Source organism: Canis aureus, chromosome 27 (genome assembly GCF_053574225.1).
Source record: "Canis aureus isolate CA01 chromosome 27, VMU_Caureus_v.1.0, whole genome shotgun sequence".
Classification (NCBI taxonomy): Eukaryota; Metazoa; Chordata; class Mammalia; order Carnivora; family Canidae; genus Canis; species Canis aureus.
Window position 1 is genome coordinate 3,415,404 of NC_135637.1, and position 25,237 is coordinate 3,440,640.

The following is a 25,237-nucleotide window of genomic DNA, read 5'->3' on the forward strand; positions in this document are numbered from 1 at the left end:
GTGGAAGGGGAGGTGGGCAGGGAATGGGGTAACTGGGTGACAGGCAATGAGGGGGGCAGTTGATGGAATGAGCGCTAGGTGTTACACTATATGTTAGCAAATTGAACTCCAATAAAAATATACAAAAATAAGTAAATTAATTTAATTTAATTTTTAAAATGCAGGTAGTATTCCCCATGCAAATATCAGGACTATTCCCTCCAACCTTTTAGAGGATTCTTTCCCTGGCTTTGGGGAGTTTCTTCACACACAGTTATTGCTCTGTGCTCTTGAGTACTTGTGGGAGACCCTCTGCAGACCTCCTCTCTGATGGTCTGTCCTATGAACCCCAAATGCTTTGCTCTCCCCAGATTCTCAGCTCCATCCTTGACTCAGGAAGTCTGCTGGGCTTCACCTCAGTTTCTCTTTCCTCTGCTGTAAACTGGAAACCCTCTCAAGGCAATAAACTGGGGCAATGAGAAGGCTTACCTCATTTATTTTCTATCTCCCAGGGATGACAGTCCTTTGTCATCTGATATCCAGGGTCTTAGATAATTGTTTCATGTATTTTGTCTGTCTTTTTGTTGTTGTTGCTGTTGTTGTTCCTGTTATTCCTTCTTGGCCAGAAACAGAAGTCTATGAACATTGCATTTTTAAGTTGTTTTAAATTTATATTGTATTTTTAATTTCCACCCTTTGAATACTGGGGTTGAATATTTCCCATATGTTTGTATTTACAGTTCTTTTGATTTTGTTTTCTTTCCTATTGTTTTTCCCCTTTGTCTTCTGAAGATCTGAAAGATTTCCATCTCAGTTCTATGCAAATTTACATGAATAAAAGCAATATGGTGTCTGCCCTGCCACACTACTAATACGGTTCTCATCTACATCTACTACAGAGGACATGATTAGCCTCTTGACTGCTCTTGAAACTCTTGATCTACTTTGCTTCCTTCCTCACCTAGCGCCCTCAGTGTATCTTGATTCTCAGTCTTCTCTAATGATTTACACAATGATAATAAACTTTAATGTAGGTTTGCTGCATCCTCAGTCTATCTCAGTCTCCTTTCAATGCCCTGCTCTGGGCACTTTCAGGACACACAGTGTAGCTCACTTGTTTTATCCCCACTGTCTATCCCACTGCCAGGCACACAACAGAACTGTGTTTCAGCTAGGGTGAAGGGATCACTCTGTCTTCTCTCCCAATCTTGGTCCTCAACTTCAAGTGCATACTTCCAACTGTGGTTAATGTCACGGATTCTGCAGCCAGACTGCTCAGGTTCAAGTCCCTGCTCCAATACTTACTAGGAGCTTTCTTAATCTTTCCTGGTACGTACTTTTCAATGTCCCATGAATAGAGGCTGAAATAACTGGGGATGTTAAACTAAGAAATTACTTTATGGAAGCAAGAGAATGGTTTTTCATATATTTACAGGTCCTGTGGAACAGGGTTATTTGAGTTGCTCTGGGGGCAGAATTAGGAGTAATGTGTTCAGTCACAAACAAATTAATTACAAGCCAGTATTACAAGAAACTGTTAATCATATGACACCTGGAAGTAGATCAGGTTGCCTAAGAAAGCAGGAAATTTCTGGCCACCAATACATTTCAATCAGATCTTACTTTTAAAAGCAACTATAATACAGACTACATAGGTACCTAAAGTCCATTCCAATTAACTCTCCCATTTCCATATTATATAAAATACAAAAAGCCTGCAATTATTCTCACATCATCCTAATTTCCCTTAACTTTCACTTTTAATAATTTACTCAAACCTTTACCTAAACCAGTGGTTTTCAGCTCTAACTGAACACTGGAAATGCCAGGTATATTCATGAATCATGACACCTGGATCCCATGCTGACCTTCTCTGGGAGATTCTGGCTTAATTTATGTAGAGGGGCCAGACTTGTGTTTCTTTTATTTATTTCAAGATTTTATTTATTCATGAGAGACAGAAAGAGAGGCAGAGACATAGGCAGAGGGAGAAGCAGGCTCCATGCAGGAAGCCCGATGCAGGACTTGATCCCAGGACCCCAGGATCAAGCCCCGAGCCAAAGACAGACACTCAACCACTGAGTTACCACAAGCATCCCCAGACTTCTGTTTCTTTTAAATAGTTCCCTGGGTGTCTGAAATGTGCAGCCAAGGTTGAGAATCACTGATCTGAGCCATTATTTAATCTATGTAACTATTCAAATCTACTTGAACTGATCAATTGATTAAATCTACCATTTCTGGGCAGCCTGGGTGGCTGAGCAGTTTAGCACTGCCTTCCACCCAGGGTGTGATTCTGGAGACCCTGGATCGAGTCTCACGTTGGGCTCCCTCCATGGAGCCTGCTTCTCCCTCTGCCTGTGTCTCTGCCTCTCATGAATGAATGAATGAATGAATGAATGAATGAATATTTTAAATTTATTAATTAATCAATCTACCATTTCTTAGGGATAATTAGATTCTTTTTTGTTAAGATTTTATTCATTTTAGAGAGAGAATGTACACGTTCATGAACAGGAAAGGAGTAGAGGGAGAAAAAGAGAAGAGAGGAAGTAAGAGACAAGCAGGTTGGAGCCACAGGGGAGAAGAGAGGGATGGAGTTAAGCTCAGAAGGAGGCATCAGTTGTAGGCTTGTAAAGCAGGAAGCTAGCAACACCACTTCTCTCTGTGCCTTTCTTCTACAGTCACACCTGCCCGGCGCTCACCTTCTCTTTCCCTATTCCACTCTGATGGAATAGGGATTCTGTGATTATACTGGGCCCACCTGAATAATCCAGGGTAATCTCCCCATCTTAAGGGCCTTAGTTGAATTGCACCTGCAAGGTCCCTTTTGCCATATAATATGGTAATATATCCACAAGTTCTGGTTCTTTGAGAATGATTATTCTGCTTACCACCAGGGCAAAGATGGGCTAGTATGAACCAGAAGGCTATGAAAGCAACTACAAAGAGCAGAAGAGATTCTGCAGCATGGCTCTGACCTAGTCACTAAGTGTACAGGCTTCACAACCATCTACCTTCTGGGCCTTGACAACATTTAAACCTTAATTCCTGCTGTATTTGCCCCATGCTCTCTGAGCCTTATTTAAATGTCACCTTTTCTAAGAAGCCTTCCTGTTGTCCTAGAAAGAAAAACTGTTCCCTGGCCAGTAATCATGGATCATTTTGCACATGCTTCTAGCAGTTCAACACCCTACTTATTGTCCACCTCCTTTATGAGATAAGGAACCACTTGAGAATTGGGATAATCTCATTCTAAATATCAGAAAAAGACTAATACAGTGCTTTGAACATTCATTGTTTGTTGCACCAGCATTTGTCCAATACCTAACAAGCACCCACAAAGACAACATGTGTTTCCCCGGGTGTCTGCCCTCCAGCCTCCATTTGAAGACCCAGTACTTGAGTGCCAGTGCCCAGAGACAGGCAATACGTTGTCAGAGTCAGCATTTCAATAAGATATATAGAATATGTGTTCTTTTTTGTTTTTTAAGATTTATTATTATTATTTTAGAGAGAACAAGGGAGCAGAGAGGGGGCAGAGGGATAGAGTCTCAAGCAGACTCCTGAGTGTGGAGCTTGACATGGTGCTCAATCCCATGACCCTGAGATCATGACCAGAGACAAAATCAAGAGTCAGATGTTGGGCAGCCCGGGTGGCTCAGCGGTTTAGCACTGCCTTCAGCCTGGGGCATGATCCTGGAGTCCCAGGATCGAGTCCCACATCGGGCTCCCTGCATGAAGCCTGCTTCTCCCTCTGCCTAGGTCTCTGCCTCTCTCTCTCTCTCCCTCTTTCTCTCTTTGTGTGTCTCTCATGAAAAAATAAATAAAATCTTTTAAAAAAAGAGTCAGATGTTTAACTGACTGAGCCACCCAAGTGCCCCTGGAGTATATGCTTAATAAAAGAGAAAAGGATCTTTTTAGATTTTGAATAAGTTCCTTAGTATTTAGCATGTGCAAAGGGCAAGGAATAGAGAGCAAAAGGACCCACCAGCCACAGTTAGAACTCTGGGGCCAGGAGCTATGGCAAAGAACTGAAGATACAAAAGGCAAACACCATGCTTCTGCACAAACTCAGCAAGTGTATACTTTCATTCTGTATACATTTTATGTAAAATTTACATCTAAAAAAGGCTAAACAGGGGATCCCTGGGTGGCGCAGCGGTTTAGCGCCTGCCTTTGGCCCAGGGCGCGATCCTGGAGACCCGGGATCGAATCCCACGTCGGGCTTCCGGTGCATGGAGCCTGCTTCTCCCTCCTCCTGTGTCTCTGCCTCTTTTTCTCTCTCTATGTCTATCACGAATAAATAAATAAATAAAATAAATAAATAAATAAATAAATAAATAAATAAATAAATAAATAAATAAAAAAGGCTAAACAAATGCTGAATTCTAGTTAATAACACACATGCATTTTCATGTATTTATGGGAAGTACACTATGTGTGCAAATTTACTCAATACATCTTAAAAAAGATGGATGAACAGATATATGTTAAAATAAATGTAGTAAAATGTTAATGGTAGAGTCTAGGAGGGGGCTTTACAAGTATTTTCTCTTAATTAAGCTTATGCTTAAGTTTGTTTTTTTTTTAAGATTTTAATTTATTTACTCATAAGAGATACAGAGCGCGCGAGAGAGAGGTAGAGACACAGGCAGAGGGAGAAGCAGGCTCCATGCAGGGAGCCCGACCTGGACTCCGTCCCGGGTCTCCAGGATCACGCCGTGGGCTGCAGGCAGCGCTAAACAGCTGCGCCACTGGGGCTGCCCATGCTTAAGTTTTCATAATGAAATGTGAGAAAAAGAATGAGATAACAGAGAGGTATTGTGTGGAAAAAGGCAAAAATGATGCTCTGGGTATTGGTACTGTCAGAGATACAGGTACAGCCAGTCCTGACCCTCCTTTGTAGCCCAAAGACATTAGACATGCTGATGTGATAGGAGACATGAATCTGACAGGAAACATGCCAGGAGTCCTGTAGGTCAAAGTGTATTGTAAGCAAAACACAGATACTATTATATGCAACTCTGTTTGCCTTAAAATAAAAATTCTTAAAACCTAAAGAGTTTTTTAAACTATGTTACTAAGCCTTTATTGTTTGAATTATGTGATAAAAACCAAGGAAACCAATCATTTCTTGGGAGTATTTCTCTTCAACAGAAACATTTTCTTATCAAATTATGAAAAACAACACGCCACTTCCATAACATTTTAAGAAGATGAAGACATAAAAAACAGTGCATGCGGGTTCTTGAAAAAAAAAATCAATCTACATTTCCTTGACAACCGAATTTAATCAAAAACAGAACTGTTCTCATTTTTATTCAACCTTTATTCTTATGTTCTATCTTCTAGTAAGGTTTTAAAGTTTTCTCCCATGCTTCAGTCATATTTCTAGTTAAAATTAATATTAGATATTTTATTATGCTGTGAGTAGACTTTCTTTTACAATGGCAATGTGTTAGCTTGTTACTGAGAACAGTAAAGCAACCTTTTCACTTAACGTATTTCATTTTCAGTCACTTCACTAAAAACTCGATGTTTTTGTTTTTTGTTTTTTGCTTTTTTAAAGATTTCATTTATTTACTCATGAGAGACACAGAGAGAGGCAGAGATACAGGCATAAGGAGAAGCAGGCTCCATGCAGAGAGCCCGATGTGGGACTCGATCCCCCAACCAGGATCACATCCTGAACCGAAGGCAGTCGCTCAATCGCTGAACCACCCAGGCGTCCCAAAACTCGTTGATGTTAACTGGATCTCTTCCATATGATGGGGATATAGTTAATTAATTAAGTAGAATAATTTTGTAATTTCTTTTCCAGAAGGTATGCTTTGTATCTATGTAAATGCTGTATTGTTCTAGGCGGAATGTGGAGACAATGTTCATATAAAATACTGATAAGCAGACATCTCAAACCCCTACACTGTACGGGGCACGTGCTAAGAGAAGGAATGACAGAACAAGGGAACAATTTTCAAGAATAGTAGAATAGTCAGGACGGTGTGAAGCTCAGGGTGCATAAGGCTGTGCAATCCAGAGACAATGTGTTGACTCAGAAGAGGGTGGGTCAGTAGGAGAGGAGAGCGAGTGCGGTGCCGGGGTGGGGGTGAGGAGGAGTGTGATGGTGAACATCGCCAGCCTTCTGGATGACACCTCGTCTTCCCTTCCCCTTCTCTTTAAAGAAGGTAAACTCTGCCCCTGAGGGGCAGAAGGGAACTGCCGCAGCCTCCCCATGGATTCTGGGTGGGAGCCTCATACCTTGGTGTTGACATCCTACTCGATGTCAGGCAACATGCAACAACTCGTGTCAGTGGAAAATGAAAACGAACTGGACTGGAGCTGTCTGGAAAAAGAAACCGGGCCAAACACACACACCTCCAGTTAATCTATTTGATAAAAAACATGTACTAAACATCAGGGACGTGAGACCTAGAGATAGAGGGTTTTTTCAGAATGTTTCAAAGACCGCACACCAACCAGCTTGATCTTAAACACAGAAAATACTGAGAAGGAGAGAAATTCTGAGGAAAATAACTGTCAAAATAACTTCGGTAAGTAAAAAGCTTCACTAGACCAAAAAATAGAAACCTTCCCAGCCCCTCCTACCGCTAACTTCACAAGAGACCTTCCTCAAGCAAGCAGCACAGGACCCCACAACATCCGCGAACAGAACCCAACAGATTCGAAAGCCACAGAAGCACGCTGAGCCCCTGGGAACGTCAGGCTCTCTCTGCTAAGACAGCTCCGACAGAAAGAGGATCATTTCCAGCAAATGCTGGAAAAGCCACGTGCAATATCTAGAACACGCAGCCCTAGTGGAGATGCAGCCGCACCCCAGATCTCAGAGCCCAAGCCCTGGGGTCCCGCCGCTGCTCTCGCCACACGGGAGCCCGCGTCTCTAACGGCACCACTGGGGGGCTCCTGGGGGACCGTCGTGCAGGCCGGGTCAGGAGCAACCACTTACCGCAGTCACCGTCCACCCGGAGCGACCAGGCTAAGCAGCCCCCCCAGGCCGCGGGGGAGGACGACCGAGCGCACAGCCCCGGCGTACCTGCAGAGAGCAGCCCGCAGGCGCGCTGGGGGACGCGATCCGTCACAATGGCAGCAGCGGCGGCAAACCAATGACAAGCCGGGCCTCCGCGAGCAGGCGCCGCGGCCCCCGGGATGCTCCAGGGTTCGCAAGGGCAGCGGGCGGCTCTCCGCACGGGACCTCCTCTCCCGCCGCACGCCCGCCCAGCGTCCCCTCAGGCTAACACCGCAGCCCCGGGCCGTCCCCCACACGCCCCAGTCCCCGCACGCACGCACACGCCGGGGACGGCCCGTCCCACACACGCCCCGCCCCGCCCCCTCACGTGCGCCCGCGCCGCGGCCCCAGTGCTTCCCCCACGCACGCCCCGCCCCCGCCCCCGCCCCCGCCCCCGCCCCTCGTGAGCGCACGCGCGCACGCGCTAAGGCTCTGGTTTGTCCTATATACTGGCGCTCCTTTCCGGCCCCCGCCTCCGTCCACGCGCGCACGAGCCGCCGCCCCTCCTGCAGAGAGCGCAGCGGCGGCGCCAGCCCAGAATCCCTCCGGGGAGCGTCCCTGAGCGGCGCGGGGCGTCCTGGGAAATGTGGTCTCTGTGACTGGGCTTTTTGGGGCCTCCGAGCAGGGGAATTGCGGTTGCTCTTTCCTCCTAGGGCGTGGAGAGACAGGACTCAGAGGGGAGTGGGGAGCGTTCCTCCTGGTGCCCAGCCCCGCCATCCCCTCGCCGCTCTGCAGACAGGCAGGACGGAAGTGCGGGGAAGAAGCGGAGGCGTTCCGGGGGGCGTCCTGCGGGACCGCGAGGAGCCATCCCAGCACCCGAGCTCCATTCTCTAGGACTTGACGTCGTACGAACCTTGTTTCGACCCTAGGTCAAAGAAGTTGCTTTAAAAAATGTGATAACACAAAAGTTTGAACACTACGTATGTATTTGATATTAATTTCTGCTGATTTTGTGACTGTATCTGATTGTGTCCTGGTTATGATTTTTTTCTCTTTCATTTTATTTTTTTTAAGATTTTATTTATTTATTCATGAGAGACACAGAGAGAGAGAGGCAGAGACACAGGCAGAGGGAGAAGCAGGCTCCATGCAGGGAGCCCGATGCAGGACTCGATCTCGGGACCCTGGGATCACAACCTGAGCCAAAGGCAGATTACTCAACCACTGAGCCACCCAGGCATCCCAGTAAGCTTCTTTCTGGTATAAATTCAGCTCTTGTTTTAAGTAATTGCCTTTTTTATTCATTTTCTTTGTTTTCCGTAAGCCTATGTGAAATGCTTCTCAATTCTGTTTTCCTCCAAGTCAAAACTGTCCTATGGTCTTAATACTTTTCTCCTTTCCTGACCTGTATCCATAAGAGCCTTCCATTCCCCTACAATCCAGACAGATCAGATCCCCTCTGGGTCTTCCTCACACTGGCACAGTGAGACTTCCCTCTGCCCTCATTTATTCCCTCATCACTGTGTTGAATCTCTTGTTTCCTAGAGGCTGCTTCTTCTTTTTTTTTTTTTTCCTTTGTAGTAAATTATAATCCTATTATTTTCCTAAGTAACGAGCTATGAAGGCTGTTTATGCTACAGAATACGTTTTCTTGTCCTAATATTTGAATGGATTTTTGGCTTACTATGGAAGTCCTGGTTAGGAAATTACTTTCACTCAGAATTTTTTTTTCATTTGAAACAGGGAATAGTTTACCCAAACCCATCAGACAAATGGACAGCTTGGGTTTGTTACAAGCATGTTTTAAAGCATAGGTCAGTAATTGTACATGAAATTAACTGATCAGAGCACTGCTTTTCTTTTTTAGTTTAATTTTATTTTTAAAGATTTGTAAAGTAATCTCTACTCCCAACATGGGGCTCAGACTTACAACCCCAAGACCAAGAGTCACACACCTCACTGACTGAGCTGGCCAGGCACCCAAGAGCACAGCTGTTCAATGTTTAAAACAGAATAAGCTTCCCTGTAAAAAGCAGCCGCTTTATGACATTTTTAAGAGATACATTTATCTATTTTTTAAACTATTTATTTTTCAGGGAGTCAGGGAGGACAGAGAGAGAGAATCTAAGCAGACTCTGCACACTGAGCATGGAGACTGACGCAGAGATTGATCTCACAAGCCTGAGATCATGACCTGAGACCAAAGCAAGAGTAGGATGCTTACCCAGTGCACCACCCAGGCACCCCTGATATTTCTCTCTTTTTGAGAGAGAGTAGGGGAGGGAGAGAAGCACACTCCCCACTGAGGACAGAGTCTGACCTGGCACTCACTCCATCCCACGACCCTGAGATCATGACCTGAGCTGAAATCAAGAGTCAGACACTTAACTGACTGAGCCACATAGGCACTCCACCTTTGTGACATTTTTAACTATGGTATTTCTCTGCTTCTTTTTTACTTTCTTCAACAGAATCTCCATCAACCGACCCATAATACTTCTCAAGGGCAGCCATGTCCTCACAGGCTTCAGAAAACTCTCCTTCTGCCATGCCCCCATTTACATACCAGTGAATAAAGCATGCTTAGCATACATTAGGTCAGACTTATGGTCCAGGTGAGTCTAGGCCTCAGCAATGGCTGAGTGATGGTGTTGCTCAGCATGCACAGAGCTCGCTGTACTTTGTCCAGGTCTCCACCAGGTACCACAGTGGGAGGCTGGTAATTAATGCCAACTGTGAAGCCAGTGGGGTGCCAGTCTACAAATTGGATGGTATGCTTGGTCTCGGTGGCAGTAGCAGCACTGACATCTTTGGGAACCACGTTGCCATTGGTACAAGCAGCAAACTGTATTTGCCATGGCGAGGATCCCGTTTCACAATCTAGTTGAGTGGCTCAAAGCATGCATTGATGATCTCTGCTATAAAAAGCTGTTCATGGGAACGCCTAAGTGGCTCAGCGGTTGAGCATCTGCCTTAGACCCAGGGCATGATCCTGGAGCCCCGGGAATGAGTCCCACATCAGGTTCTGTGAATGGAGCCTGCTTCTCTCTCTGCCTGTGTCTCTGCCTCTCTCTCTCTCTCTCTCTCTCTTTTCTCTCTTTCTCTCTCTGTCTCTCATGAATAAATAAATAAGATCTTAAAAAAAAAATGCTGTTCATGGTAGGCTTTCTCAGCAGAGATGACAGGACCATATGTGCCCAGAAGAAAGTGTATGCAGGAGTAGGGCACCAGGTTGGTCTAGTATTCTGTCAGATGAACATTCGGGGCTCCATCAAAGCTGAGAGAAGCAGTGATGGAGGACAGTATTTGACCCATCCACCTATTGAGGTTAGCATAGGTGGGGCAGGCAGGCATTAGGTATCGAGGTTGCTGGGACAAATGTCATAGATGGCGTCATCTGCCATGAAGGCACAGTCCGTTCTCAGGGTGATGTGGGTAGTGAGGATGGAGTTGTAGAGCTCAGCTACAGCTGTGGAATCTTGGGAGCTGGGTACCTTGAACTTATTGCCTTAATCGACAGATTGCATCAGCAGAGAGGTGAACCTGGAACCACTTCCCCCTCTAAAACTGGAAAACCGGATGGTAATAGGGCCGAGTGGCTATTCACAGCCGCAAGTGAAGATGAAGATGCCAGAGGACTTGGATCTCAGCTGAAGGACAGTATTCCAGTTACTGAACTTTCAGCAGGTTGACCTTTTGAACGGCATGATCTTTGACAAGGTCTCCCTTGTGTGAAAAATAAACTTTTGCCCAGTCATCTTCTTGAATTATCAGAAAAAAATTTCCAGCTCAACCAAGATAAAATGAAATTTTCTACACTAAGAAACATCCAGGGTCTGTTTGTTCCACTAAAATTACAAATAGAATTCAAGGCAGTGCAGCGGGTTCGGTGTCTTCCATTTCTTCCAAGCTCAAACCTTTCACTGGATATTTTGAGGGGTAATGATGAGACTATTGGATTTGAAGATATTCTTAATGACCCGTCACAAAGTGAACTAATGGGAAAACCACGAATATAAACTCGGTTTACTGTAATCTATTGTGCTGTTAATGAAAATAGAGGGGCTGCATTTTGTTTATAGTCATCTCTTTACTATAATTTGATGTATACAACATTAAAAGTACTGACACACAAAAATAAATAGATAAAAGTACTGACACATGAGAAAAAAAAAAAAGGAAAACCAGAAACCCTAAAAACCTGTGCAAAGGTCAGCCAGTTTCTGAGTTCAGTCCAAGACAAGGTTAGTGATCCCCTTGCTACAGGCATAGTTATTGGTAGCATCTTCCTTGCCTGTGATGAGCTGCTCAGGGTGGAAGAGCTGGCAGTCAGTGCCAGTGTGAACTTCATCAATGACTGTAGGTCTACAAACATTGCCCTGGGCACATGCTTGCCAGCACCCATCTCACTGAAGGAGGCGTTGAAGGAGTCATCTCCCCCAGTAGTCTTGTCACTTGGCATTTGACCATTGGGCTGGATTCTCTGTTCCAGGCAATAGAGCTCCCAACAGGCATTGCCAATCTGGACACCAGCCTGGATGGAAATGCATTTGCATATGGTTGCTGCTTTGTGGCTGGTGAGCAGATGGCAGAGCAGAAGAGAGGAGGTTGTTGCTTCTTACAGCACCACTCAGGAAGTGGAAGTAAGAACTTGCTTCTCTCAGAATTTTGAAAGTGGGCAAAGATAGATAGAAATGAAGCAGTGTTAGCTTTGAGAAGTCCTGTTCTACACCTGTTACTGTTCTTTAGTATGTAACCTATTTATCATCTCTTGGAACTTCTAGATTCATCAGTTTATTTTTGATATTCAAAACTTTCATGGTGATATGTTTAGTTCCAATCTTTTGAGAAATTGCCCGTTTGGGGACACCTGGGTGACTCAGTCAGTGAAGCATCTGACTTTGGCTCAGGTCATGATCTCAGGGTCCTGATATTGAGCCCCATATCAGGCTCGCTGCTCAGTGAGAAGTCGGCTTCTCCCTCTCCCTCTACTACTTTTCCCCCCACCCCCATTTGTGCTGTCTCTCTCAAATGAATAAAACCTTAAAAAAGAAACTGCCTGTTTTGATGGGTCAGTCCTTAAGCATTTCACTATTTTAAGGAATTTCTGCTATGTTTGATTCACTCTTCAGTTTTTTCTCTCTGAAACTCTGAATAATCTGGTGTTGAACTTTGAAATTGATCATATAATTTTCTTACATTTTTTGTCTCATTGCTTATCTCTTTTGGGAGTTCTGCTTTCTGGAAGAGTTCCTCAGCTTTATCTTTAAGGCTTTTTATTTTTTTTTAACTTTTTGTTATACTTTTAAATTTCCTAAGATCTCTTATTTTGTGGTTAGTATATGTAAAAAAAAAAGTCATACATCCTATTCATATTTTATGAATGAAATATCTCAGATGGTTTTTAGATTTATATGAAATTTTCAAAGCACAATAAAGTATCATAAAAAAAAAGTATAATGAACACCCTTGTATCCATCACTATTTTGAAGCAGATATTTTACATGATATATTGTAAATATCTCAGAATCTGTCTGCAGTAAGAACTCTTTTAAAAATCATAAGTATATTATCACATTTAAAAATTAGCAGTATCTCTCAAATATCAAATGTATAGGCAGTGTTCACATTTTTCTGTTACTTCGTAAGTGTGGGTTTTTTTTTTTTTTTAATTATTTGACCCAAATAAGTCTCATGCAGTTTTAGGTATCTTTTTTTTTTTTAAGATTTTACTTTATTCATGGGAGACACAGAGAGGCAGAGACACAGGCAGAGGGAAAAGCAGGCTCCATGCAGGGAGGGCGATGCGGGACTCGATCCCGGGACTCCAGGATCATGCCCTGGGCCAAAGGCAGGCTCCAAACCGCCGAGCCACCCAGAGATCCCCTCTTTCCAGTAACTTTAAAATTGTACTCATCATCCCTGACACTCTACACCCTGCATTCAGTGTATCCAGTGGATTTCTAAAATTTCCTCAATGTAGCATGTGGTACATACACTTGCAGGTGAAGGACTTATCTTTTTTTCAGCTTGAGTTAAGAAAAACCTTCTCACTAATTTTGCTTCCTTTATATTTCCTCTGTCCTCCTCTTCTAGAATTCCTATTACATATTTATGTCCTTGATCCATCTGCGAATGGGAATGTGTGAAGTAGAATTTATGCTTTTCACAAAGTCAGTTATATTGATACCATTTAATAACTAGTACCTTCTTTCCCCCCAGCGATTCATAGTCTGCCTTTATCATATATTAAATGCCTAGCAACACATTAGTCTTTTTCTGAACTTATTTTACTTTTTATTGTTGCCCCATTATCATCTGTTTAAGTTAGTAGATATTTATAATGCATTTTTAAATATAGTAGGGCAAAGCACTATTTTAATAATTGCCTTGTTATTCATGTACCTTCATTTTCCTATAAAACGTTAAACAATTTGTCATTTCAAGAAATCCCTATTGAATATATAGATTAATGAAAATCCAATGCAATTCTAGTTAGAGAAAAATTGAAATCTTTATGATATTGAATCTTTCCATCCATGATCATGATGAATCCCTCCACTTATTCAGATAGTTTTTCCTGTTTGTCCCTAACATTGTTTCATTTTTCTAATTAGTTCTGTAACTAGAAAAGAAATAAAACTTGAGGAATTAAGGAACAAGTCCAGAGTATTATTGTTAGCTTAAAAAGCCTTAACCAGAAGGCAGAGTTAAGTTCCTTTTTGAAGAGGAAGCATAATATTCTAATTTTTTCCCTTGTGATATGGAGGAAGTGACCCTCATCACAAAAGCTTAATTGCCATAGACTCATTCAGCTTATTTTTAAATACTTATTTATTTATTCATAAGAGACACACACAGAGGGGTGGGACAGAGACACAGGGAGAGGGAGAAGCAGGCTCCATGCAGATCCATCCTGGATCTCCAGGATCATGCCCTGGACTGAAGGTGGTGCTAAACCACTGAGCCACCGGGGCTGACCCCATACAGCTTATTTGATAAATATTTGTTGAGTCCTGCCATGTGCTGGGGAATGTCCTAGGTACAGCAATGAACAAATCCAACAGAATCTATTTCTATATAGTTTACACTGAAGTTACAGACTTATATACACTTCTGGTTCAAGGACATAGAATCTACCTATCAAAGATATTTGTCTCAATTAAATGCCAATTCTGTGATTTTTGTCCATTAAAACTGAACTCTAGTATTAAGATAGAGGGCTCACATTCAAAGGTTATGATCTAATCTTCAAAAAGTAACACCTGTAAAAAAAAAAAAACCTGTAAAAAAAATTCAGCATAAAAAATCACCTAGCTTAGGAAAGTATTGTACCATCTTATTAAGACCTCACTCTCAAAGTTTGGGTCATGGATCATGCTTCTTTGTTGATCTCACTCAATACCAAATATGGGCTCTGGGAAGAGAGATTGAGTTGGAGGTAATCAAATGAACATTTGTTTCAAAGTCACATTCTCTCCTTAACACCTTAACACCTCCAATAAAATTCCTGAGTAGCAGCTAAATCAACAGTGCTGTTAATCATGTATGAGGTTATTCTGAGAAACATCAAGTTATATATAGGAAAGTAAGCATATGTAAAATAATTGTGTTTCATGGGAAAATTGTTTTTCCATTCCAAAAGTTAACTAAAAAGGTAGCAAAGTATGCACAAAGTTTAAACAACCTGCCTCTTTGAACTGATTCTTTAGCTTTAATCTTTTTTCTTTTAATAATGCATGCTCCTTTCACACAGTCTGAACAGTAGTCTGCAGGAGAAGCTACTATAAATAACCAAGATGACAGTTCTAGAAGAGGGCCAAGGATGACTATATTGCATGTGACTACAAATCCCAGTAAAGATTTTAAGCTGGCCAAACCTTGCTGGGAGTAGTGGGGAGGGTCTATGATTTTTCTTTTTACCTTGACAACAATAGGGCCCTGTTTCCACCTTTCATCTTTTACCTGAACATGCCTCTTTGGCTACAGGGAGGACACCCAGTGAAATACATTCATGCCCTGAGTGGATCAGAGAAACAGGAAAAAGAAATATCCTGAACTTTCTACCCTACTATGCAGGCAGATATTACTTTCAGACTTTCAAGATGGCAGCCATTGACCTATGTCTCATATGGGCTCTGCTAACACAAGACCCTCCCTGTTCCTACATGATAAATACTAAGGAAGAGAGGATGGTGGCTGGATTTCCAGCAATCCGGTTATAGGGACCAGTGACCTTTACAGATGTGGCTGTGGAGTTCACCCAGGAGGAGTGGATGATGCTTGATTCTAGTCAGAGAAGAATTTACAGAGATGTGGTGTTGGAAAACTATATAAATCTCACCTCCGTGGAACACCAGTTATGGAAGACTATTGTGATCTCCCTATTGGGTCAAAAAGAGGTAAGAACTATGAAAAGGAGAGTTCTCCAAGGCACCTATCCAGACTGGGAGATTCAACTTAAAACGAAAGAATAGACTTCTTTTTTATTATTATTACTTATTCATGAGAAACAGAGAGAGAGAGAGGCAGAGACACAGGCAGAAGGAGAAGTAGGCTCCATGGAGGGAACCCGATGCAGGACTTGATTCCAGGACCCCAGGATCATGCCCTGAGCCAAAGGCAGGCGCTAAACCACTAAACCACCCAGGGATCCCAAAGAATCGACTTCTAAGCAGAATATTTTAGGGAAAAATTATACAATGGAGTGAAAATGATAAGATTCATAATGCATGATTGGTCCTCCACATTAAGTAAAGATCAGGAAGAGCAAAAGATCCTAGAGAGAAACTTGAAGCAAATGGCCCAAAAGAAAACAGCATCTCAGGAAAGATTCTATGACCATCATCAATTACAGGAAAATTCTTTTTTTTTTTAAGAGTTCTTTAGCATTTTATTTTTATTTTTAGAGTTCTTTACCATTTTTTAAATTTTTTTATAATAAATTTATTTTCTATTGGTGTTCAATTTACCAACATACAGAATAACACCCAGTGCTCATCCTGTCAAGTGCCCCCCTCAGTGCCCATCACCCATTCACCCCCACCCCCCGACCTCCTCCCCTTCCACCACCCCTAGTTTGTTTCCCAAGGTTAGGAGTCTTTATGTTCTGTCTCCCTTTCTGATATTTCCCACACATTTCTTCTCCCTTCCCTTATATTCCCTTTCACTATTATTTATATTCCCCAAATGAATGAGAACATATAATGTTTGTCCTTCTCCGATTACTTATTTCACTCAGCATAATACCCTCCAGTTCCATCCACGTTGAAGCAAATGGTGGGTATTTGTCGTTTGTAATGGCTGAGTAATATTCCATTGTATACATAAACCACATCTTCTTTATCCATTCATCTTTCGATGGACACCAAGGCTCCTTCCACATTTTGGCTATTGTGGACATTGCTGCTAGAAACATCGGGGTGCAGGTGTCCCGGCATTTCATTGCATCTGAATCTTTGGGGTAAATCCCCAACAGTGCAATTGCTGGGTCTTAGGGCAGGTCTATTTTTAACTCTTTGAGGAACCTCCACACAGTTTTCCAGAGTGGCTGCACCATTTCACATTCCCACCAACAGTGTAAGAGGGTTCCTTTTTCTCCACATCCTCTCCAACATTTGTGGTTTCCTGCCTTGTTAATTTTCCCCATTCTCACAGGTGTGAGGTGGTATCTCATTGTGGTTTTGATTTGCATTTCAATTACAGGAAAATTCTTAACTTGGGTCAAAACTTGCTTTTTCAAAGAGAGTTTCCACCAGTAAACATTGCCATAAAAGTTACTTAAATATTGAGAGTTTGGAACATAATTCAGTTGTAAACAATTACTAGAGAAACTGTGTAAGTTTCTCTGTTAAAGTCATAAATAGGGATCCCTGGGTGGCGCAGCGGTTTGGCGCCTGCCTTTGGCCCAGGGCGCGATCCTGGAGACCCACGATCGAATCCCACGTCGGGCTCCCAGTGCATGGAGCCTGCTTCTCCCTCTGCCTGTGTCTCTGCCTCTCTCTCTCTCTCTCTGTGACTATCATAAATAAACAAAACTTAAAAAATAAAATAAAATAAAAATAAAGTCATAAATATGATAAAGCTCTGTGGCATCTTGAAAAAACTCAAACAGCACAAAATGAGCATGCATGCTTCAAACATGGTGTACACATCAAACATACTGATATGCTTCCTATATATAACAATTTTCATATGGTGGAGGATCCCTATGAATGTAATAAATGCCTGACTTTTTGTCATCCATTCCATAGGCAACAGGAGCAAATTCCTAATGGAGAGAAATGTCATGAATGTAATCAATGTGGGAAAGCCTTCAAAAGACTTTGTAATCTTACTTTGCATAAGAAATGTCACATGGGCAAAAAAACAATATGAATGTAAAGAATATGGGAAAGTCTTCAACGATTCTTCAACCCAAAGGAGACACGTAAGAACTCACTGGTGAGAAACCCTATGAATGTAATCAGTGTGGAAGTGCTTTCTGTCAAAAAACAGCTCTAAGGATTCATGTGAGAACTCACACTGGAGAAAAACCTTATGAGTATAATCATTGTGGAAAATCCTTTGGCACAAGTTCTTACCTTATATTGCACAAGAGAATACATACTGGAGAGCATCTCTATGACTGTGATGATTGTGGAAAAGCCTTTACTACAAGCTCACACCTTAAAGTTCACAAGAAAATACACACTCGAGAGAATCTCTACAAATGCAATGGCTATGGGAAAGTTTTTAGTGTTCTCTCATATCTTAGAAAGTGAGAATACATAATGGAGAGAAACCCAATCAATGTAAGGAATGTAGGAAAACCATCAATGTTTCCTCTTCTCTTAGGAGACACGTGAGAACTCACACTGGAGAAAATGTGGGAAAGTCTTCAGTCAGAGACTTTCACTTATAAACAAGAGAATTCATACTGGAAGAGTAACTCTATGAATAGGTATGGAATTGCTTTACTAATTGTCTTAAGCTGGACTCCAACTCATTATTTCAGGTTTTATTGTCCAAAATAACCATTTTAAGACTATAGTTCTCTAATCACTTCTTTAGCTATGTAATACATTTTGGTCTGTGTTTATTTTAATACTAAATGTTGTATCAAATTTATTATGATTTAATGAGTCTATAGCTCTTTAGAATTATATGTTTGGGGGGTTTTTTGATGCAAAAAGTGATTTTATTATAGTACAGGGACAGGACCTGGGGGCAGAAAGAGCTGCACCTACAAGTGAGAGGGGTGACTGATTACATATTTTAAATTTTGTGGAAGGAGAGGTGGTAGACATAATGTAGATTTCTAAGGAATTTCTGCAAGCATGCAGGGTCTTATAGGACCTTGAAGATTTGGCTGTTTTCAAGATAAGGTTACTTTGAGTCTTTAATGAAATATAAACATGAAGGAATTAAGGCAGCCATGAACTCCTTGCAGAATGTCATGCTCTGCATATTTCAGGTATCAGTGGGTTGCAAGCTGCAAGATTTAATTTAAACTACATTTCTTTTGCCTTTTGTTCTCATCTGCACTATTTTGGTTGCTGCCCAAATCGCTGCTCTGGGAGCTGCATAGAATTATATACTTTTAAAATGAGTTAAAGTTTGCAGCTATTTTCTTATTATAAATTTCTTTATTTAAAAAAAGATTTATTTAAAACAAAAGATTTATTAAGGACACCTGGATAGCTCAGCGGGTGAGCGTTTGCCTTTGGCTCAGGGTGTAGTCCTGAGGTCCCAGGGTTGAGTCCCACATTAGGCTTCCTGCGTGGAGCCTGCTTCTCCCTCTGCCTGTGTCTCTGCCTTTCTCTCTCTGTGTGTCTTTCATGAATAAATAAAATATTTTAAAAATAAATAAAAGTAAATTAAAAAGATTTATTCATTTGAGAGAGGGGGAGGGGGAAGAGGTAGAAACTGGGAAGAGGGAGAGAGAATCCCAAGCAGACTCCCTGCTGAGTGTGGAGCACAATATGGGGTCAACCCCAAGATCACAACCTAACCCAAAATCGAGAGTCAGATGTCCAACACCCTGAGCCACCCAGACACCCCTCCTATTATTGATTTCTAAGTTAATTGCATTATGTTTAGAATATCTACAGTATATGTTACTTTACTAGTATTTTTTTGGGAGTTGCTTTCTAGCCTCTTGTGGAAGATACTGTTAGTAGGCGGTCACACATCCAGCTCATCCTTCCCTACTGACAATCCTATTTTATTTTTTATTTTATTTTTTAAAAAGATTTTATGTATTTATTCATGAGAGAGACAGAGAGAGAGGAAAGACACAGGCAGAGGAGAAACAGGCTCCATGCAGCAAGCCTGATGCAGGACTCGATCCCGGGTCTCCAGGATCACACCCTGGGCTGAAGGCGGCGCTAAACTGCTAAGCCACCTGGGCTGCCTGAGAATCCTATTTTAGATCACAATAGCAATAATGTCCAGTTACAAAACTCCATTCAGTCTCCTTGCAGTCAAGTATAGCCATATTCCTCATTCCTGATTAATCAAAGGTAGTATCACTGGAAACAGGCCTAACTGGTTTTTTCTCTTTGCCTTTTACACTTTACCTTTCTGCCTTCCCACACTCTTTTCTCTTAGAGCTGAAGGAGCTGTTTGTGACCGTGAGAACGACAACCATGGCCGAAGGAGGTATAGAAGGAGATCCTGGTTCCTCAGAGACCTCTAAATAGCTGTACCAGCACTATACTACTTGTATCTGGTTACTTCTATGTGATAAAAGTAAGCTTATTGGTTTTAAAAGCAAATGCTTATAGTTAACATAGTAATTTTGGTTTTTAAAAAGAAAAAGTCCACAGAGGTATATAGAGTTAAGTATTTTAAGTTGGATGCATGTATTTGGAAATTAACATAGAAAAGGGAGGAATGTAAGAAGAATGCTGACACAACTTTTATGCTCAGGCTAGAGATAATGATGGGCCCGTATTCAAAACCAAGTGATTAGAGAAGCAGGGAAATCACAGTATTTCAGTATTAGAAATCCAGAGAGTTTTCAGAAAGAGGGAAAGCTACCAGTTTTAGTTGCTTAAAGAAGCCCTTGAGATTTTGCTACTTGGTCTTACAATTACTGACCAGCTTAACTCTGAATTTATTGAGAAACAAAATGTAGAGGAGCCTGTGATGGAACAAAGAGGCAGTAGCTGCAGTTTTGGTCATGATAACTTTATAGAGTTGTAAAAGATCCAGATGAACTGGCTGATATGCTGCAGTTCTGGACCCCAGGAGGTGTCCAGGATGGACATACAACTTTAGCAACATCAGTAGATAGACTATAGTAGGTCTTGTGTAGGTGACTACGATTGCATGGGGAAAACAGGTGGTAGGAAAAGACAATGTCTACCACTGACTATGACACTTGGTCTATTTAAAGACAGGCTGAAAATAGGAGTCTTGGTAGATAAGAGAACAAAAAAGGCGGAGCTTTGCCAAATCAAGACAAACTAGTCTCAAGAAGGAAGGTAAAGTCAGTTCTTTTAAATACTACTTAGAGGTCAAATTAGATGAAGTCTTAAAAAGTGAACATATCATAGAGCAACATGAGGAATGTTGTTGACCTTAGTTGGAAATAATGTGTTGAGGATGATGGTAGGTTGGGATACATTTAGTAATCAATAAAAGACAAGTAAGACTGAATATAGACAAGTTAAAATGAAAAAGAGGGTAGTGCAACAGAGATTTGGTCAAGGCAAAAGATTTTTAAAACAATGAGAAACTAGGGGTACCTGGGTGGCTCACTTGGTTGACTAACTCTTGGTTTCAGCTCAAGTCATGATCTCTGGGTCATGAGATTGGACCCTGGGTTGGGCTCTGCTCTTAGCATGGAGTCTGCTTGGGACTCACTCCCTCTGCCTCTTCCCCCTGCTCATATGTGTGCTCTACCTCTCTTAAATAAATGGATAAATCTCTTAAGTGAGAAACTAGAACATGTGTAAATCCTAGTGTAACGCATCCACTATGGAGAGCTTAAATATGCTGGTATAAGAAGAGAGTCAATAACACGAGGTTCCTAAGAGGGGCTGGAGGTGTCTGGAACACAATATGAAAGTATTAAGGTTATCCATAAGAAGATTGTTCCACTAGCAAAAAAAAGGAGGAGTAGGTGTGCTGGTTTTAATTACCTGTTTCTTATGTCTGAGTTAATTTAGCTGTCCGCGGAGTAGCTAAACTATAAAGTGCTATTTGGTTTTTTTAAGACATACTTTCTGAAGGAAGGAAAATGTCCAGATTCATTCTATGAGCCCAGCATGACCCTGATACCAAACCAGTTAAAGACGCCAAAACAAAAAAAAAAAAACAAAACAAAACCCTACAGGCCAATATCCCTGAGGCAGAAATTTTCAATAAAATACTAGCAGGCCAAACCCAACAATACATTTTTAAAAACCATTCATTACCATCAAGATGGAATTTTCCTGGGCTGCAAGGGTGGTTCAATATTCTCAAATCAACCAACGTGATATACATTAATAAAAGAAAGAATAAGAACCATATGATCATTTCTATAGGTGTAGGAAAAGCATTTGACAAAGTACAGCATCCATTCATGATTTAAAAAACAAAACAAAACACCTCAACAAAGTAGGTTTAGAGGGAACATAACCTCAACATAGTAAAGGCTATATATTAAAACCCCATAGCTAATATCATTCTCATTGGGGAAAACCAGAGCTTTCCTTCTATGGTCAGGAACAAGACAGGGATGTCTACTCTTACTGTGGTTATTTAACATAGTACTGGAAGTCCTAGCCATAGCAATCAGACAATAAAAAGAAATAAAAGACATCCGGGGGTGCCTGGCTGACTCATTCAATTAAAGTTTGCAATTCTTTATCTCAGGGTCATGAGTTCAAGCTCCATGTGGGGCATAGAGCTTACTTAAAAAAAAATAAAAGTTGAAAGGCATCCGAATTATCACTCTTTGAGGAAGACATGATATTTTATGTAGAAAACACAAGAGACCACCCCCCCCCCAAAATGCTAAAAGTGATGAAGGAATTCAGTAAAGTCTCAAGATACAAAATCAATGTACAGAAATCTGTTGCATTTCTATACACCAGTAATGAAGCAACAAAAGAGAAATTAAGGAATCGGTCCCATATGCAATTGCACCAACAATAAGACACCTGGGTGTAAACCTATCAAAGAGGTGAAAGGCCTGTACTCAAAACTATAAAACGCTGATGACAGATACTGAAGATGACTCAAAGACATTCTTGTGAATTGGAAGAACAAATATTGTTAAACTGTCTATACTACCCAAAGCAATCTATACATTGAATGTAATCCCTATCAAAATACCAATTGCATTTTTCACAGAGCTAGAACAAACAATCCTAAAATTGTATGGAACCACAAAAAAACTCTGAATAGCCAAAGCAACCTTGAAAAAAGAAAAGCAAATCTGGAGGCATAACAATTCCAGACTACAGATTATATTACAAAGCAATAGTAATTAAAATACTATGATACTGCCACAAAAATAGACATATCTCAGTGGAACAGAATACAAAACCCGGAAATGGGGCAGCCCAGGTGGCTCAGTGGTTAAGCACTGCCTACAGTCCAGGGCATGATCCTGAACCCCGGGATTGAGTCCCACATCAGGCTCCCTGCATGGAGCCTGCTTCTCCCTCTGCCTGTGTCTCTGCCTCTCTCTCTCTATGTCTATCATAAATAAAAATAAATCTTTAAAAAGATAGTAATGCGTCCAGTTACAAAGCTCCTTATCCCAACTGCCATGGCCAAAATTAGGTATTCCCTGTTCCTGCCAATAAAATACATATATAAGTTACATTGTGAGGTTGTATGCTGAGAGTAAGATGGGTGAAAGACTGGCCAGATGTTTGGGTGAAGATCTCTATGCCTGTGGAAGTGCCCATGTTAACTTCAGGGCTTCAGTGGGAAACACAGCAAAGTTTAAATGAATAGAAGATAGTAACAAAGACGAGAGACAAAGTGATACAATTACCTGGCATGAGCCTCAAAGGCTGCAATTGTTAGAAGCAATATTGGGGAACAAGAAGGATACTGATCCTACTTCCCAACTGATAGATATGGAGGGCATGGCAACAAACAGACTTTTTTTTTTTAAGATTTTATTTATTTATTCAGGAGAGACAGTGAGAGAGGCAGAGACATAGAGAAGCAGGCTCCATGCAGGGAGCCAAGTGTGGGACTCCTGGGATTCCAGGATCACACTCTGGGCGGAAGGCAGGTGCTCAACCGCTGAGCCACCCAGACTTCCCAAAACAGATTACATTTGATGTGACTGTTGTCAAGTAGGTTTTTTCCAGGGACTGGGCAAGTTTGCATGAATGCAATGAAGTGAAGGGAATGTTAAGGAAGCAGTTGAGGATGACATAAAGGAGCTTCTTTATCATTCAGAGGACTCTAAGAGGGCACCATAGAAACAATTCCCAGAAGTGCAGGAATTGGGCGTTTGTGGCTGGAATGTGAGGAACCGAGGAGCATTGTGATAGTACTGATAGAGAAAATAAGATCAGAACTGGGGGTGGGCTGAGCTTTGGGCTGTGACCAGTGAAAACAAAATCTAAAGGGAGGATAAATTAAATCTCAGCACATTCTAAAAAGATGGTGGATACTTCGGTCTAAAAGGATTCACATATACCTTGGAAAGGAGAGCCTGCAGACACACTGTGGAACTAATTATTCCTTTTCTTCATAGCTGTTAGCAGTCCTGGAGGGCACAGCCATAGCAGGCAGCAAATAGAAAATGATCCCAAAATCATGTGTTTCTTGCATAAGGAGATACATTACGTGGTCCTCAGGGATCTGTGTATTGACTGGCCCACTGAAATCTTGGCACAGCAGCAGCTGCAGACTCAGGCACAGACTTACCTAGCATATCTCACAGATTTTAGTGCAACAGCTTCATACCTGCTTTTTCTCTGACTTGAATCATACTTTTTTTGCAGTCAGTGTTTATGTGCCACTGCATTGTGTATCAAAAGGAGTGAAATGCCCCAGCATTGGTGAGGGTGCAGCATTCTTCTTGAGGTTACTGATGGAAGCACAAATTAATACAGATTTTCTGTGGGACAGGTAAGCAAAATGAGAATATTCATAGCCCTTAATCTAGCAATTTTTTTCTGAACTTTTATGATAGAACTCTTCATTGAAGTTTGTATAGTCATCTCACAGTTTCAAGCTTCAGTGAAAAACTGCTAAATTCCTAAATTTCCAATAACATCCGGTTGGTCTTTAAAAACTAATTATGTCCATAAATTAGAATATAATGCAGTCACTATACTATATAAAATGTAGTTTCAGATTTATTGATGTGGGGGTGTATTTAATATATTGTGATTTTTTTTAAGGTTTTATTTATTTATTCCTGAGACACACACACATAGAGAGAGAGGCAGAGACACAGGCAGAGGGAGAAGCAGGCTCCATTCAGGGAGCCTGATGTAGGACTCCATCCCGGGTCTCCAGGATCACGCCCTGGGCGGAAGGCGGAGCTAAACTGCTGAGCCACCTGGGCTGGCCATATATTGGGATTTTCAAATACAATTACAAATATCAGAATATGACCATGTTTTTATTAAAATATTATAAATATGTATGTATGTGTATGCGTTGAAAATTTCCTGGAAGGATACAAAATCAATGCCCAGAAATCAGTGGCATTTCTATACATTAATGATGAGACTGAAGAAAGAGAAATTAAGGACTCAATCCCATTTACAGTTGCACCCAAAAGCATAAGATACCTAGGAATAAACCTCACCAAAGAGGTAAAGGATCTATACCCTAAAAACTACAGAACACTTCTGAAAGAAATTGAGGAAGACACAAAGAGAAGGAAAAATATTCCATGCTCATGGATTGGAAGAATTAATATTGTGAAAATGTTACCCAGGGTAATTTACACATTTGCTGCAATCCCTATCAAAATACCATGGACTTTCTTCAGAGAGTTGGAACAAATCATCTTAAGATTTGTGTGGAAGCAGAAGAGACCCCGAATAGCCAGGGGAATATTTAAAAAGAAAACCATAGCTGGGGGCATCACAATGCCAGATTTCAGGTTGTACTACAAAGCTGTGGTCATCAAGACAGTGGGTACTGGCACAAAAACAGACACACTGATCAATGGAACAGAATAGAGAATCCAGAAGTGGACCCTCAGCTTTATGGTCAACTAATATTCAACAAGGCAGGAAAGATTATCCACTGGAAAAAAGACAGTCTCTTCGATAAATGGTGCTAGGAAAATTGGACATCCACATGCAGAAGAATGAAACTAGACCATTCTCT

General features: G+C 41.5%; 1 protein-coding gene, 1 long non-coding RNA gene and 1 pseudogene across 23 annotated transcripts in view; 2 read left to right on the forward strand and 1 right to left on the reverse strand.

Moving 5' to 3' along the window:
- ZNF10 (zinc finger protein 10) overlaps positions 1–7,296 on the reverse strand; it is a 31,425-nt gene extending 24,129 nt beyond the window's left edge. For 6 of the 20 annotated variants that reach the window (XR_013366295.1, XR_013366293.1, XM_077875092.1 and 3 more), the window contains exons 1-2: positions 6,947–7,293; positions 6,241–6,325 (exon numbers count right to left, since the gene is read on the reverse strand). The gene's annotated coding sequence lies outside the window, so the exon portion shown is untranslated. Of the gene's footprint in view, positions 1–468; positions 616–6,240; positions 6,326–6,946 lie in introns of all 20 variants that reach the window. The other 14 variants (XM_077875094.1, XM_077875088.1, XM_077875091.1 and 11 more) reach the window with 8 other exon arrangements.
- A 146-nt stretch (positions 7,297–7,442) lies between these two features.
- The window catches only part of LOC144299657 (uncharacterized), a 36,531-nt gene continuing 18,736 nt past the window's right edge, over positions 7,443–25,237 (forward strand). The window contains exons 1-4 of one of the 2 annotated variants that reach the window (XR_013366304.1): positions 7,443–7,926; positions 17,783–17,888; positions 19,538–19,678; positions 23,893–24,019. This is a non-coding gene — a long non-coding RNA (uncharacterized LOC144299657). The remainder of the gene's footprint in view (positions 7,927–17,782; positions 17,889–19,537; positions 19,679–23,892; positions 24,020–25,237) is intronic. The other variant, XR_013366305.1, reaches the window with a different exon arrangement.
- On the forward strand, positions 8,201–11,146 carry LOC144299652 (proteasome maturation protein-like; annotated as a pseudogene). The gene is made up of 2 exons (XR_013366300.1): positions 8,201–9,561; positions 10,467–11,146. The product of XR_013366300.1 is annotated as a proteasome maturation protein-like (transcript).